Below are 16235 nucleotides of genomic sequence, written 5' to 3'. Positions count from 1 at the left end.
CTAGGAAGAAAAACGTAAGAGCTCAACTCTTGCAGTGTGGGAAATGTAGTTATTCTTCTTAGTGGGAAATTATTCGGAAAGATCACGGGGGTAGGACACGAGTTTACCGTTTTAGAAACAGATGTAGTATTTATATAATGTGCCCCATTGTTTTTATTTGGGAGCAGGATATACCTTATCTCAGTCTGCAACATTTGTCTTCATTTACACACCCTCATGTTGTTCCAAACCCTTAGGACTTTCTTTCTTCTGTGGAACACAAAAGTAGATGTTAGGTAGTATGCTAGTTTCAGTTACCATTCACTTTCATTGTATCTTTTTTTCATTCAGTGAAAGTGAACAGTGACTGAAGATGTCATTCTGCCTATCATCTTTTGTGTTTCTTTGGACTAAATGATGACATATTTTATTTTTCTTTTTTTATGGTGAACTATCCTTTTAAACCTTTTGTACATCTTGCATTTAGTGGTCAGTCCAAAACCTGTACAATGGTAAATCTTGAGGACATTGTACTATTTGCAAAAGAGCATATACATTTATTTATTTATTTATTTATTTTAAATCAGAACCTGATATACTGGTATTACAGGAAGTTTGAAAGCATAAATAAAGATCAGCCGTTTTTGACCTTCAATCTTGTGCTCAATTCCATTAGCCTAAAGCACACATGGTAATTTCCAGCTATGCAGCCAGGATCCCTCTAGCATATCTTTTTTAACTTTATACAATTGACTTCCTCAAAAATGGGTGATTTAAAATAAAATTGCAGTCATTCACTGACGACATTAGTTTATCTCAGATGATTTGTGATAACATCCTTATCTTATGTTTTGAAATGTAATTGCAATGTTTTTTTGTTTTTGATTTTTCACAGCCCACGCTATTTCAAGTAGGTCAGTTGCATATGACATAATTTCAATACCTTGATGCTTTCACCCAAATACAGATTTATATAGTTAGACTAAGCAAGTGAGTAGCTTAGTTTATTTATTTTTAAATATTTTTTAAGTATGCCACAATTAAAGCATTGTTGAACAAAATATTATCTCAGTTGTGATAACCTGTGGCATGAGGCCACGGCCGAACCACAGCTTTGCTTATATTTAATACAACAACACTCTTGCATTTATGATATTGCTTAATGATGGAGCGGTTGTTAAGTTCACTGTTATGTCAGTGTGTAAGCATACAGTGATGCTAAAAATAATACCATACATCAGTGGTTCTCAACTGGTTTTGCTTCGGGACCCAGATTTTGGACATCAAATGGCGACCCACCATAGTAAAAAACGTAACCTGTATTTAATGTATCCTGGGTCGCATTTTCTTTTATCTTGCATAGTTTTGTTCATGGTTTTCAAGTATAAATGCATGTATCAAGTGACATTTTTTTTTTTTTTTTTTGTTGATGTCAACAACAAAAAGAAGTTCTCTTCCCCGTTTTAAAAGTTGATGAGCATATCGATGAGCCCATTATATTTATTATCTAGTTTATTTCCTAATATCAAACATCATTCTAACAGAACATATATTACACAGGAGGAAAACTTTATTAATAATTTGTCAAGTCTTGGAGGTCCAGACTTTAAAGCCATTTATGTATTTGCCCTTATATTTTCAGTGTAATGACATATAAGCACAGGCATAAGACCATGATGTAGCTAGTTTTTCTAATAATAATAATAATAATAATAATAATAAATTATAGTGTTAATGAAAAATAGTACAGATTCTACCTAATAGATTATTTAATATGAAACTATAACATTTGTCAAAATATCACAGTTACTGTTACTACTGTAAAATCGTGAAACATTTTTGTAAGGGTGATGTGTAATTTTAAAAACAACAACTTTATTTTGGCGCATAGCACAGTGTTGCTCTGTTCCACCTCACTGCTGTGTATAATGTCATGGCTGCCTGTTTGAGAGGTTTGACTTCCTCCATAGCGAAACTAGAAAAATTCTCACTAGAATTCAAATGGGCTTTGATGTGCGGCGGGCGAGCATGCGCGCCAGAGATACAGTGGATCAGAGAGCAGATCATTGGCGCGAGTTGTTCCGTTACACTCGCGCGAAAAACACACTTTAATCGCACAGCGAAAATATCGTGTCGCAGATGAGAAGCCTTTTGTGTGTATAAAGCACTGAAATTTTACTTAGGCAGCTATCGAAAAATTTTCAGTGGGAGAATCATGCATGTCCTTTCCCTGCTGTCAGCGACCCAGTCCGAACAGTCCTGCGACCCACCAGTTGAGAAACACTGCAACATAATTGATTGATAATTGCAGGCAACAATCCACCTAAAATCTGGAACAAACGTAACTGGCATCATCTTGGTGAAGAACAGTCTTGATAGGCACAACAAACACCACTGCTCAGAAACCTTGAGTTAAATTTCCAGATTGTTCTTTTGACTGCAAAATCTAAGAGGCTTAAAATAATTAACTTTATAAAGACTGTTTCTCGTTCAGACTTAGATGTTTAATGGTGGCTAAAGAAGGGCGGTTTTCTGGCATTTTCCAATATTAAAGGAATAGCTCACCCCAAAATGAAATTTCTCTCATCTTTCACTTACTCTCATGCCATCCCAGATTTGTATGACTTTCTTTCTTCTGCTGAACACAACAAAGATTTTTAGAAGAATCTCAGCTCTGTAGGTCCATACAGTACAAGTGTGTGGCCAGAACTTTGACGCTCCAAAAAGTATATAAGAGCATAAAAGTAATCCATAAGACTCCAGGGGTTAAATCCAAGTCTTCAGAAGCAATATACTAGGTGTGGGTGAGAAACAGATTGTCACGACTGAAGCAGAGGCAGGAAACAAACGCAGAATAAAAAACAAACAGCTTTATTAATACAAAAATAAACAAACACAAAAACTCAAACTACCCCGTAGGGGGAAAAATGAGGTAAATGATGGGCTGGAGGAAAAAACACAGAGGAACGACTGGATGGGGTACAGGACCAACTCGAACAAGGCTTGAGGAACAAGTTAAGTAATTTTTGTTTGTATAGCGCTTTTCAAAACACACATCGTTTCAAAGCAGCTTTACAGAAAATCATGCATTAACAGAAAATGAAAACTGTAATATCTGTAAAATCATCATTGTGTAGTTTAATTAAATATGATTGTAAATTGAGTATAAAAATAAATAATTAAAGCTAGGGTGTGCAATCTTTTCCAGAAACATTTTTTGTTATACTGCATGAAAGTCTCTTCACATCCTGATAGCAATCAATAATTTAAGTGGTCTAAATGTAAAAAAATATATATATTTATCTTCTGTGGAAGGGACGGGACTAAAAAATGGTCGACCAATCATTGCATTCGGTCCGAATGTTATGACAGGATGTCCTTCCTGTCTAACTTGTTCACGCAGACAATCACACTTCATCAGCGCGGGTTCCTTGGCGCTGTGCAGAGTGAGCGCGAGAATGGAAGACGAACCGCAGCTACCTTATGTTCCTCCTGAATCACCAGTAAAAGGAAACAAGAAAAGAAAGACCGTGTTAGAAACTTCTACAATGAAAAAATGTCTGGATCAAGAGCGTGCTAAAAGCAGAATTAACTCTGCTCTGTGTGTGTGTGTGTGTGTGTGTGTGTGTGTGTGTATGTGTGTGTGTGGAGGCGTGGCTTTGGAGACACCTCTGAAGCGAGGGCGGGCTCTATGCTTTCAAAGCTAGCTTGCTAACTGCTAGCCTCTCTGGATTACATACCCTAGCTTTAAATAATAATTGTATTTAGAACTCCAGTCAGCAAGCCGAAGGCAACTGTGGCAAGGAACACAAAACTCCATAAGATGTTGGTTAATGGAGAAAAATAACCTTGGAAAAACCAGGCTCACTATGGGGGCCAGTTCCCCTCTGGCTAAACAGCATAGATATAATGCCAATATTAGTTATTTATGTGCAGTGCAGGTCATGGTTTAAAATTAGTAAACTAAGTAAGTGTTAAGGGCCAGTGTTTATACATAGATTATATATGATCTGTAAGATTAATGACTAATGTCTTTGAAGTTCAGCCTGGATTAACTGCAGAAGTTAACATAGATTCATTGTCCTTTGTTAGTTGGCCGATGAAGGCTTTTGTTGGCAAATAATTAATAGTTTATGTATTCCATTTTAAGAGTGTAGTCCATCTTTAGACCAAGGTGATGCAGGCAGAGATCAGTGAGGTGCATCGCAGTTCAACCAGCAGGTCATTTCAGTGAAGTCTTTCCTAAGTCCAAGGTTCAGGCAGTGGCATATGAAGTATCCCATGTCTTATGGTTGGAGTTGGCATCAGTTCATCCCCTGAAGTCCATCGTAATAGACTGAAGTGATGTCTGGCTGGCACCGGCTGCATTTAGTCGTCATCACTCAGAGACACATAGCAGTGGATTCTGACACCAAGCAGGAATTTATTATTATGGAACACATTTATGCTATACTTTTGCTATACCTAAATATACATATAATTATGCTATACTTATTGCTGCTACACTACAAAATATTTTACAGTCTACTGCTCATTTTCTGTGTATTTATTGCCCTGCGTATTTATTGTCCTGTTGTTCTGTTCTGTGTATTTATTGTCCTGCACTCTGTTGTGTACTGCACTTTATGTAGTCTTGCGTACTGTTCTGTGTTGCACCATGGTCCTGGAAAAAATGACATTTTGTTCCAATGTATATAAGCTATATAGGTGAATGACAATAAAAACCCACTTGACTTGAATTAAATAGATGAGCTTTTAGTCTAGACTTAAACTGAGTGAGTGTGTCTGCGTCCCGAACAGTGTTAGGGAGACTATTCCATAGTTTAGGAGCCAAATAGGAAAAGGATCTACCTCATTTTGTGGATTTTGATATTCTAGGAAATATTAACAGGCTAGAATTTTGTGATTGTAAAGAACTTGATGGAATACAGCGTGACAGAAGGTCACTTAAGTACTGCAGAGCTAGACCATTCAAAGCTATGTACGTAGTTAACAAAATGTTAAAATGAATACAACATTTAATAGGTAACCAATGTAACTATGATAAAATGGAGCTAATATGCTCATATTTCTTGGTTCTAGTCAGCACTCTGGCTGCTGCATTTTGAACCAATTGAAGTTTTTTATTGAACTTGCAGGACATCCTCCCAGTAATGCATTACAATAATCTAGTCTTGAGGTCATAAACGCATGAATGAGTTTTTCGGCATCAGCAACAGAGAGAATGTGTCGTTACTTTCTGAGGTGGAAGAATGCTGTTCTACAAACATTGGAAACTGATTTTCAAAGGAAAGATTGGTATCAAATATAACACCTAAGTTCTTCGGCATATGTAACAGTACATCCATTGAGAGTCAAATGATATTTTAGCGGCTTATTTTTAGAGGTTTTTGGTCCAATAATTAGTACCTCTGTTTTGTCGGAATTGTATAGAAGGACATTTCTGGCCATCCAATCTTTGATTTCATTGATACACTCAGCTAATTTGGAGAATTGTGAAATTTTGTTGGGTTTCGAAGAAATATAAACCTGGGTATCATTGGCATAACAGTGGAAACTTATTCCACGATTCATGATAATATCTCCCTGGGGAAGCATATATAAGGAGAAAAGCTGAGGACCTAAAACTGATCCCTGTGGCACTCAATACTTAACATTTATTTGATTTGACAGTTCCTCATTTACACAGACAAAGTGGTAGCGGTCTGCTAAATAGGACCTAAACCATGCTAATGCAAGTCCACAAATGCCAACATAATTCTCAACCTATTCAAAGATCTAAAAGCACTAGAAGAGAAATGCTGCCGCAATCAGATGTTAAGAGCAAGTCATTTGAAACTCTAATAAGTCCAGTCTCTGTACTGTGATGGGACCTGAATCCTGACTGAAATTGTTCATATATACTATTTCTCTGTAGAAATTAACATAGTTGGGAGGACACTACCTAGTATTTTCTACAGGAGATTTGAACGGGAGATTTAAAATCAGTCTATAACTAGCCAATTTTCCTGGATCAAGCTGTGGCTTCTTAATAAGTGGTTTGATAACTGCCATTTTAAAGTTTCTTGGGACATGTCCTAAGGATAGTGAGGAGTTCATAATATTAAGAAGAGATTCTGAGATTACAGGGAATCTGGACACTATCAAGAGTGCTAGAGAAGACTGTATTTATATTTTCTGGTATTACTTCAAGTTATTCTAGGCTTTTTGGCTTACTGAGTATATGAGAAAAATCTGGAAGATTATTAGTGGAGCTAACTTTAGTGGTCGAAAGAAAAGTTCTACCCGAACGATAGCATGGTGTAGATTGAGTAACATTAGCTGATCGGCATTCAAGAGACGAGGTAATGATCTGAGATGTAATCACTCTGTGGCAGAATTTCTTTAGTATCAACTCCATATGACAGTATTAAATCTAGCATATGAGTTGGTCCTGTCACATTTTGTCTGACTCCAAGAGAGTTTCGAATATCGATAAATGCTAATCCCAATGTGTCATTTTCATTATGTTGATGTCACCAACAATTAAAGCTCTATCCACAATAACTACTTGATCTGACAGAAAATTTGCAAATTCACCAAGGAAATCAGAATATGGCCCGGGTGATCTATATACTGTAGCAAGTGCAAAAGATGACAGAGATTTTTTTACTGTATCTGACAGTGTCACATTAAGCATTATTAGTTCAAAAGACTTAAACTTATATCCTGTTTTCCGAGTAACACCAAAAACTTGTAAAAAGCACTGTAAATTGTAGCAACACCTCCTCATCAACCCTTAAGGTGAGACTCATGTTTATAACAATAACCTGGGGAAGTAGATTAATTTAAACTAATATATTCATCCAGTTTAAGCCAGGTTTCGGTCAAACAGAGCACATCCAAACTATGATCTGTAATAATTTAATTTACAATTAGTGAAACAAGACCAACAAACAAGACGAACTGGCCCTGGACAGCACACATGAGGAGACTAAAATAGGGAGAGAAATCAAACAGGTTACTAAAAGGGCAGGTGAGACAAATTAACTAATAATGGGCAATCAAGGAGACGGGGTATGACGGAAGATTGAGAGACACGAGGCAAAAAGAAACAAAACAAAACCACGTGCTCTCACAAGACACAAACACCTGAATGGCATGAGCGCACATGGCCAGGACAATAAGGCAATATGCACTTATGCCAACCGGCAGATAAGATGAGAGAATGCACGGCAACGTTAATAAAGCAATGCCATGCATTCTAACACTATACAAAACCTGAGCGTACATCATGAGTCAAACACCACATGATGCACGCAACAGGCGACAAAACGACAGGACACCTGTGCGAGAGATCGACCACCAACAAACCCGATACCTCAGACTGAAGTGACCGAACCTCAGCACAACGTGAAGACAGCTCACGACCCGGGCGCGCAGCACAAAGCAAGCGCAATGCACGTCCGCGGTCACGAGAGACAGACACAGATTGTTGACGTAAGTGCATCCCGCCAAGGTTACATAAGCACAATGCACTCACGCCAAGACAAGACATGGAGCATGAGTTTCTGGATCCCGACACCAAAACCGAAACCGAACCAGACAGGGAAGTCAGGATCCAGACACCATGCTCCCGACATGAACCACAAGACCGACCGCAGAGCGCATGAGAGGGAAACCACAACTGAAGCTGTGCGCTCACACAAAGACAGAAGACAAAACACAAGACAGACATAGAACAATGATGTCATGATCCTGTCACACAAAAACCCAGACTGACAGAGTGACAAGACCGTGACATAGATAGCCTAAATATTTAAGTCCTTTTTTACTATAAATCTGCACTTTCACTCCAATATTCTTCTCCTTTTGTTTTTTGGCGATTCACTTTCTTTGTGCATATCGCCACCTAGTGATCAGGGCTGGTCAAAGGTGGAGATTTATAGTAAAAAAGGACTTAAATATTGATCTGTTTCACATCCACACCGACTATATTGCTTCTAAAGACATTGATTTAACCACTGGAGTTGTTTGGATTACATTTATGCTGCCTTTATATGCTTTTTGTATCTTCAAAGTTCTGGCCACCATTCACTCTACGGAGCTGAGACATACTTCTAAAATCTTCATTTATGTTCTTTAGAAGAAAGAATGTCATATACATCTTGGATGGCATGAGGTTGAGTAAATGAAGAGAGAATTGTCATTTTAGTAATAGACTACAAGAGGTGGTAAGACATGAAAGAGTCTTTCAAAACTGCTGGAGGAGACTGTTTCCAGAAATAGTTGAGCGGCGCCTTTATATGCAAATAAGATTGAGTCTGTGACACGTCACATTTACTAACCCATGGGAGTGTACAATGGAAGAAACTGAGTGGATGGAGCTTTATAAAAGGCAACTTTGGACCGTCGTACATTCTGGTGAAACGGCATATATAGAATAAAACGCTCTTTTGAAAACTTTTTAAGTTCTCTTTTGACAGCGAGCATAGCCTGCACAGCAACCTTTAGCTCTGAAACGGCCATAAACTGGCGTAGATGACAGCATCGCTTCGATCATCTGGGATCATCCATTCTACGAACACACGCTGAAAACACTGCTTTTGTAATTTCAAGGCAATATCATAAAAATGGTAAGTTTTTCTCTATTGACCATATTAGTCATGAAGGGAGATTGAGAAATGTACATAACCAATGATCCGAACAGGGCTTGTCAAGTGACTGTGTTGCGAAGTTAAGAGGCGCCAAATTTGATTGAATTCAGTCTACTAAAACACTGTTTTCATAAATGAACAAGAAATTATTATCGAAAATGCCAATATGTCTGGATTGGTCACTTTTATATGGGGTTAGAATTGTTTCTAATTAACATACAAATGCAAAGCGATTCACAAATAAAAAAAATGGTTCACAAATAAATCAAAAATAAAAATGAAATTTAATAAAATGAGATTTGCAAATAAAAATAAATATTTCAAATATGATTTAACTCAAAAACACAACTCTGTCCAGCATTCATTTGTGGATCGCTTGCTGTGCAATTGTGACTTCTGAAACATTTCTTGTACGAGAGCTGCAGGCAATCCACAAATAGGTGGACTCCACCCATCGTCTACTCAAGCCAATCAGATAACGGCCACATTACTCGGACCAATCGTAGCACGTTCTGTCTTCAACCAATCGCACTTCGTTTTACTATCAAGGCGGGACCAGAATCACAACGCTCTCATGAGAATGGAATCAAGCACATAAAGATATGCTCCAAGGCTGCAAACTTTTAAAGAAATGGACGTCATTAGAGGAATACTGTGACTTAAGGTTCGTATCATTTTCTCAGTTTTAAACATGTGTAGTGTCTTGTTAAATGTCAACAGCTGAAAATTGCCCATTTGTAGAGTCTTGATCATTAGCTTTATAGCTAACCTGGCTGACTGTATGAGTCTGCTATTTTAATTTTAACCAAGTTTCTTGACTAAAACTCCTAGCTACTTACTGGAAATGTATGTGTGTATGTGTTGTCAAAACCTTTACTCTTAATGTTACATGGCGGATCCAAACAGACACACTACTAGACACTACAAAAGATCAGTAGTACAGATAGTGCCTTTATAAAACATGAATCATATTAGATAATCTTAGGAGCCCAAACCATAAATTAATACCCAATATTACACAGTGTACAAGATCTGCTATGCAATAATTTGGTTTCATATTATGTTAATGTATTTAATAAAAACAGTTGTTAGGTAATATTTATTAGAATTTAGCATTTTAGCACTTTTGTGTGACTGTTTTAGGAGGTACTGTTACAGCATCCCTTCATAATATACAGCATCATGTTCTGACAGTGATAATTGACTTATTAGTTATTGCCATCTTTTTCAGATGTTTCTCCTGTGTACTGCCCATCAGCTTTGAGCACTTGACTCACCTGCTCCAAAACTCAGTGGTTCCAGCTCCAATACAGGACACCTTTTAAAATGTGTAATATGAGATTCTTTATTTTTCTGTTATGTCAGATTTCTTTTAAATTACAATGTCATGTCTTGAAATGAAAGTGCAATACAAAACTTAAATAAACCGTAACATTGTATTTGGGTTGACTTACTTAAAAATGAAAATTCTGTCATTTAGACACCCTTTTTTTTTTTTTTATCCCCAATTTGGAATGCCCAATTTCCAATGTGCTCTAAGTCCTTGTGGTGGCGTAGTGACTCGCCTCAATCCGGGTGACGAATCTCAGTTGCCTTCCTGTCTGAGACCATCAATCAGCGCATCTTATCACGTGTGGGCAAATCTGCTAATGGATTTAACAACAATCCCACAGCAAGGCAATTTAAGTTAGCTTTCAAAAGAATGGTAGCAAGACATGCCATCAGAGCTAGTGGCATCTGTTCTCCACTGGATAGCACAGTGTGGTACTGGAGGCAACACCTTCTGATATGCTAGCATTTCAGCAAAGTGACGTTCAGCCTGAAACAGAAGACACAGAGAAAAACATCACTGTAAGTCTTCCCAGCTTGTCCATGTTCAGAGGCTGTGGTGGGGTTCATAGCAGGCTTTGTAGTTAAAACAATAATGAAGAAGTTTGTGCACTACCTGTTTATCAGCACTCAGTGTCTAGAGCTTTTCCCAAGATGAACTTGGACACACACTGATCGACATGAAGTCCCGTGGTGGACTTATCAGACTGTCAGACAGCATCCTGAAAGTCTGCAAGACAGCTGAGAGATTTATTCAACAGCACACACTCACAAGACCCATCTCTGAATTTGATACCAAATTTAAATCCAGGGTCTCCACAAAGGTTGTGGAATTCCATGGTGGTTCTGCATTCAAGGAACTTGAGGCACACATGTTCAACCTAGAACCATACAACAATCACATCTTCATACTCATAAAGTGCATTGCAGAAAGCTACACAAACATCAGACTCCAATTCATTGCCAAGGAAACGTGTTAAGATGCGCGGATTGACGGTCTCAGAAGCGGAGGCAACTGAGACTTGTCCTCCACCACCACTCGAGGTGAGTAACTCCACCACTCACTTGAGGTGAGTAACCGTGCCACCATGAGGACCTACTAAGTAGTGGGGATTGGGCATTCCAAATTGGGAGAAAAAGTGGATTTAAAAAAAAGAATGTTTTTGTCCATATAATGAAAGTCAGTTGTGACCAAAACAAGCTGTTTTGCTCACCATTTACTTTCCTTATATGGAATACAAAATACCTTCTTTTAGGTACTGCGAAAGAAAGTCGCATGGATTTGGAAAGACATGAGGTTAAGTAAATGATGACAGAATTTAAATTTTTGGGTCAACTTTTCTATTAACATTAAAAGTTATAACTATCTGAAACAGTAATTTTATAAGACTATTGTTATACTGCATGTTGCAAAAGTATCTACATTGCAAATAAAAACAGGATTTTTTTTTTTTTTTTTTTTTTTTTTACTTAAATCAGCTATTGTTGTCTCTTCTCTTACCTGTTAAAACAGCTCTCCAGTGAAGCCAGGCTGACAACTGTTTCCTCATACAGCTTTTTCCTCCTGTTGCAAACTAATTCCGGTTTTATCTAACATTCAGTGGGATGATTATTGAAATCCAAACTGCAAACTTACCTTGTTTAACTTCTACAATATCTATGTGCTCCTCGTGAATTCCAACGGACAACTTTAGAAATGATGCCCGTGAGTTGGGCCGTGTTCAGGCCTGCACTGCAAAAAGAACATATCGCACACAGAGAATTAGTGCAAGCCCACATTATATTCATCAGTTGTATCACCAGTGTTGATCTGTAGATATCCAGCTTGACCAAAAAAAGCTAACTTGGTGAGCTATACTGTTATTCATTGTGGTTATTTTCCTAAACTAACATTAGCTACATAGCTAATATTAATTTAGAAAATAACCACAAATGTTCAACGTAAACAAAAGTAACTCTGCATAATTATGTATTCAGAAACACTTTAAAGCCTGCAGAACATATGTTTGAAAATGTCTACTGATATCTTACCTCGGTTCCTTAAACTTGTTTCTTATGAGGTAACACGTGCGCTGCTGAAGGTAATGCTGCTGCGATAAAGAGTAACAAAACACGCTTGCACTTTCAGTAAGCAGGAAAAAAGGGCCTGGGTAGCTCGGCGAGTATTGACGCTGACTATCACCCCTGGAGTCACGAGTTCAAATCCAGGGTGTGCTGAGTGACTCCAGCCTGGCCTCCTAAGCAGCCAAATTTTCCCAGTTGCTAGGGAGGGTAGAGTCATATGGGGTAACCTCCTTGTGGTCGCGATTAGTGGTTCTCGCTCTCAGTGGGGCACGTGGTAAGTTGTGCGTGGATCATGGAGAGTAGCATGAGCTTCCACATGCAGAGTCTCCTCTGTGTCATGCACAATGAGCCACGTGATAAGATGCGCGGATTGACGGTTTCAGAAGTGGAGGCAACTGAGACTTGTCCTCCGCCACCCGGATTGAGGTGAGTAACCGTGCCACCACGAGGACCTACTAAGTAGTGGGTATTGGGCATTCCAAATCGGGAGAAAAGGGGATAAAGTAAGCAGGAAAAAAATTAGTCCAAATAAATAACTAATTACATGTATATACAGCATTGAGATGCTGTATATGCAGACTTCAATTTATTTATTTTTAAGTGACTGGATGGGTAAAAATTACTCCCCAAAAACAGATGATTTCCCATTAAGACCCATAGGGAGTACAGAATGTTAGGGAATACAAAGATGGCCGCGCAGTAGCTTCACTGCTGTGACATCATGAGCAGTCCAGTTCTATATTATATATCAGAGGTTAAAAAATAAATTTGCAAATCATTTTTTTTTTATTTGCAAATCTCATTTTATTTATTTGTGAATTCATTTAATTTTCGCGAAACTCCTTACATTTATTTGTGGATCTCATTCAATGTATTCGTGAACATTTTTTAATTTATTTTTTTATTTTTTTAATTTGTGAATCTCTGTCCATTTGTATGTTAATTAGAAACTATTCTAACCCCATACTTTAAATATTACAGCAAAACGCATCGTTCGGTTATAACGGTCGTTCCGTCGTGTTTGGCAAGCGTCGCTTCTAGAAATTTCGAAGCCGTTGAGGATGACGCGCTCTGTTGTTCACTTCGAAAAATTCCACGCGTCAAGTCGACCTGTCAGTCAGGAGTGTAGGTTATTGTTAATCAGGGTCTATCTTCATTTTTTATGCTGGAAGTTTTAGTTGCCTATCCTTGAATGAAAGGTGTACAGCTCTAAATTGTATTTCCTGTCTGCAGGTCATGTATTCTTGTCCATATTACTACTGCATTATACAAATATTTATTGTAGATAAAGAGATTGAATACTGCAGTAAAGTTTGTTTCATATTCACACATTCTGACTTTTTTTGTCAATAGATTTCTAATAATGGATGTAATACGATCAGTGTTTGTAAATTATAATAACTGGCATGTATGACAGTCAGCTACAACTAATTTAATCCAACAAAATATGCGATCATTGATTTTGTCATATTTTCTCCGAATCTCTGCCGTGTGTTGGAACAGTTAGGGACTGTCTATAAAGTGTTTTCTTTTAAGTTTTTTTATTCGCTTGCAACCAACATGTGATGAAACCACCTTCGTTTGATTACGGATGCTGATCAGCGTGCGTTGTTATCTTTATTGTCTGTCCTGTACTGACAATCGGCACATTTTTATTCTTATAACATATGCTTATATAACCATTGTATTACTAGTTGAGGGATGTTGAATATTGAATTTGTGGATGTTGAATACCTTAGACATATTGGTCTACTTTAGAAATGTAAAATTTTATTGATTTTTTTATTATTTTTTATTTTATTTTTTTATTTTATTTTAATAAATAGAGTAACTTATCCATTGTTGTACAGTTTAATTGGTACTAATAGCTACTAACATTTAATATTTAAAAAAAAAAAACAATTCATCTCACTATACTCAATGTTTGTATATTTAAACTTTTGGATAATTATAATTTCAATAATTTAAGTCATTGGACAGTGTTGAAAGACTGATTATGTTATGAAACACCCTTTGAAAGGACACAGTACTCCTTTTGTCAACTGTGTCTGTTAAGATATGACATTTAGAAAATTTTACTAGAGAATGGTAAATACACTTTGAATGATTAAAAAGAATTAACAAATTAATGTTTCCTTCAGAGCATAGATTACTAGAAATGAAACTGAGGTACTGCATCTGCGCAGACATATTTATAAATAGGAACAACACCAAAATTCAGCTGAGATGAAAGCTAGTAGTGTGTTCAGTAGGGTTCACATAAATGAATCCAACTTATTCTGGAACCATCTGTTCCACCATGTAAAATCTGAGTTCTATATGTTGCTGCATTACAAAGTCAACAGAACTCAGTAGATATGACAATACCCAAACTATGAGGTTTGGTATATCTTTTAGAGGGTGCTTTATATTGTCAAAGTTGTTTAAGGGCAATCCGTGCAACCACTAAAAAGGTACTGAAATTGTAAGATGAAACATTAGCATGCCCTTTAGTTTGCACAAAAGTTTTTACGAATTGTTTTTAAGCAATTCATTTATCCACTCAAAACTGATTGAAACTGGTGTGTTATTTCATCCAAAAGTAAAAAAAAAACGCACTGGCACATGGCAGAAATGTGTGCATTCAGCACCATGCACATGGACAAGAATCTATTGAGCTCTATATGTTGCCACATTAGAAAGTCAAAGGAATGAAATGGATTTGACAAAAGCCAGACTTTGAGGTGTAGAATGTACTTTAAAGGGTGCTTGATAATGTTGAAGTTGTTTGGGGTGATCTGTGCAAGCACAGAAAAGGTATTGAAATGTTTAGATGAAAGTTGCCATACAAAAAGTTGGTGCAAGAGGGCTCGTAGTGTTTGACCAATCATTTCAAACAGTGCTATGTTATTTACGTTTTTAATGGAAAATAAACATGACCAAAATTTTACCAAGGTGGAAAACCAAAACCCGCCAAGGTTGGAAAGCTGCAAGCTTTAATATGTCCTTTTGGGGTAGGTTTTACAACTAGTTTAAGAGTAATCTTGTCAACCATAAAATAGCCTGTAACAATGTAAAAGGGAAAGGAGGAGGTGAGAACCGGCTTGACAATATAATGTTTAATGATAAACTTAAAAAGACAAACACATACAGGGCAGCTGCCTGTAGTTCTCTCTCTCTCGAACTGCCGCCTCCTTGCCTTTATCCCTCTCAGGCTTGATCAGCCTGATTAGGGGCCAGTGTGCAGCATCACGGCCCCGCCCTCCGCCCTGCCACATAGCTGTACTCCATATCGCTGGTGTAGAAGTGGGAGAGACCCCCAATGCTGTGAAGGGGGTGACATGTGCCCCCCCCCCCAATCATGCATCTGTCCTTGTTTATTTTTATCAACGCTGAAAATAATTTCATATGTGATACCTTGCAATTGCTTGGCTGTGAGCCTGACATGTTGAGACAACAAACTGAAGTACCCCCTCCATTGTACAAGTTAGTATCGCCCAACTAGACTGCGGTGTCACGTGGTACCTGTTAATTTTCTCCGCTGGCCAGGATGCATGAACTCACAGTAGTTTATTATTACTAGAAGAGAATTTTTAAAAATAGATTTCATTCACAGGTATGAATCCTTGCAATTATCAGTTTTTGTTAAAAATAACTATCCAGTGTAAAATGTCTCCAAATGGATATAAAGCATTCTTAGATTTAAATGCGGATGAATGGAGGATTTGGGTTTGAAGCATCAAGCGACCCCTGCAGGACTAAACTCACAAGACAGTCTGTGACTGACAAAGTGCAGTTTCGGTCTGTAGGTCTGTAACCCACACAAACCTTTCCTATGAATTTAGAAAACATGAAATATATCACATGAGTCATATGTGGAGTCAGTGAAGATGTTAAAGGCATCCATAGAAATGATCAGTTGTTTTTCATGGTGAGGAAAGTAGACGGGCATTTCAGATGAGCAGGTAAGAATTGTAATTTTCTGAAATGGTAATTTTTTTTTAATGTAACATTAACCCTAATGCTTTTTGTGAATGTTTGTTATGATACAGTGTATAAATATTTAAGAGTATGCATTGAATTAGGAATGACCCGATTATACGGTTTTACTATTTAAGCGTAAGAATTTAGAATCCACGGTTAAAAAAAAAAACTTGAAATGCTTTATTTACACATGGCATTATGTATATAATATAGGGCTGCACGATTTGGACAGTCACATTGCGATTATTTTGAAAAAATAATGCG

The 16235-nt window shown here is 37.4% G+C and overlaps 1 protein-coding gene across 3 annotated transcripts in view; it reads left to right on the top strand.

Annotated features, from left to right (window-relative positions):
* The first annotated feature begins 8330 nt into the window (after positions 1-8330).
* The window catches only part of LOC127448432 (sodium/myo-inositol cotransporter-like), a 28574-nt gene continuing 20669 nt past the window's right edge, over positions 8331-16235 (top strand). Inside the window, exons 1-2 of one of the 3 annotated variants that reach the window (XR_007898528.1) lie at positions 8331-8594; positions 9847-13760. The gene's annotated coding sequence lies outside the window, so the exon portion shown is untranslated. Of the gene's footprint in view, positions 8595-8981; positions 9280-9846; positions 13761-16235 lie in introns of those variants that run through there. The other 2 variants (XR_007898527.1, XM_051710936.1) reach the window with 2 other exon arrangements.

This window comes from Myxocyprinus asiaticus, chromosome 11 (genome assembly GCF_019703515.2).
Source record: "Myxocyprinus asiaticus isolate MX2 ecotype Aquarium Trade chromosome 11, UBuf_Myxa_2, whole genome shotgun sequence".
NCBI classification, from domain to species: domain Eukaryota; kingdom Metazoa; phylum Chordata; class Actinopteri; order Cypriniformes; family Catostomidae; genus Myxocyprinus; species Myxocyprinus asiaticus.
The sequence above is the reverse complement of the archived record's forward strand: the minus strand, read 5'-3'. Positions and strand labels throughout refer to the sequence as shown.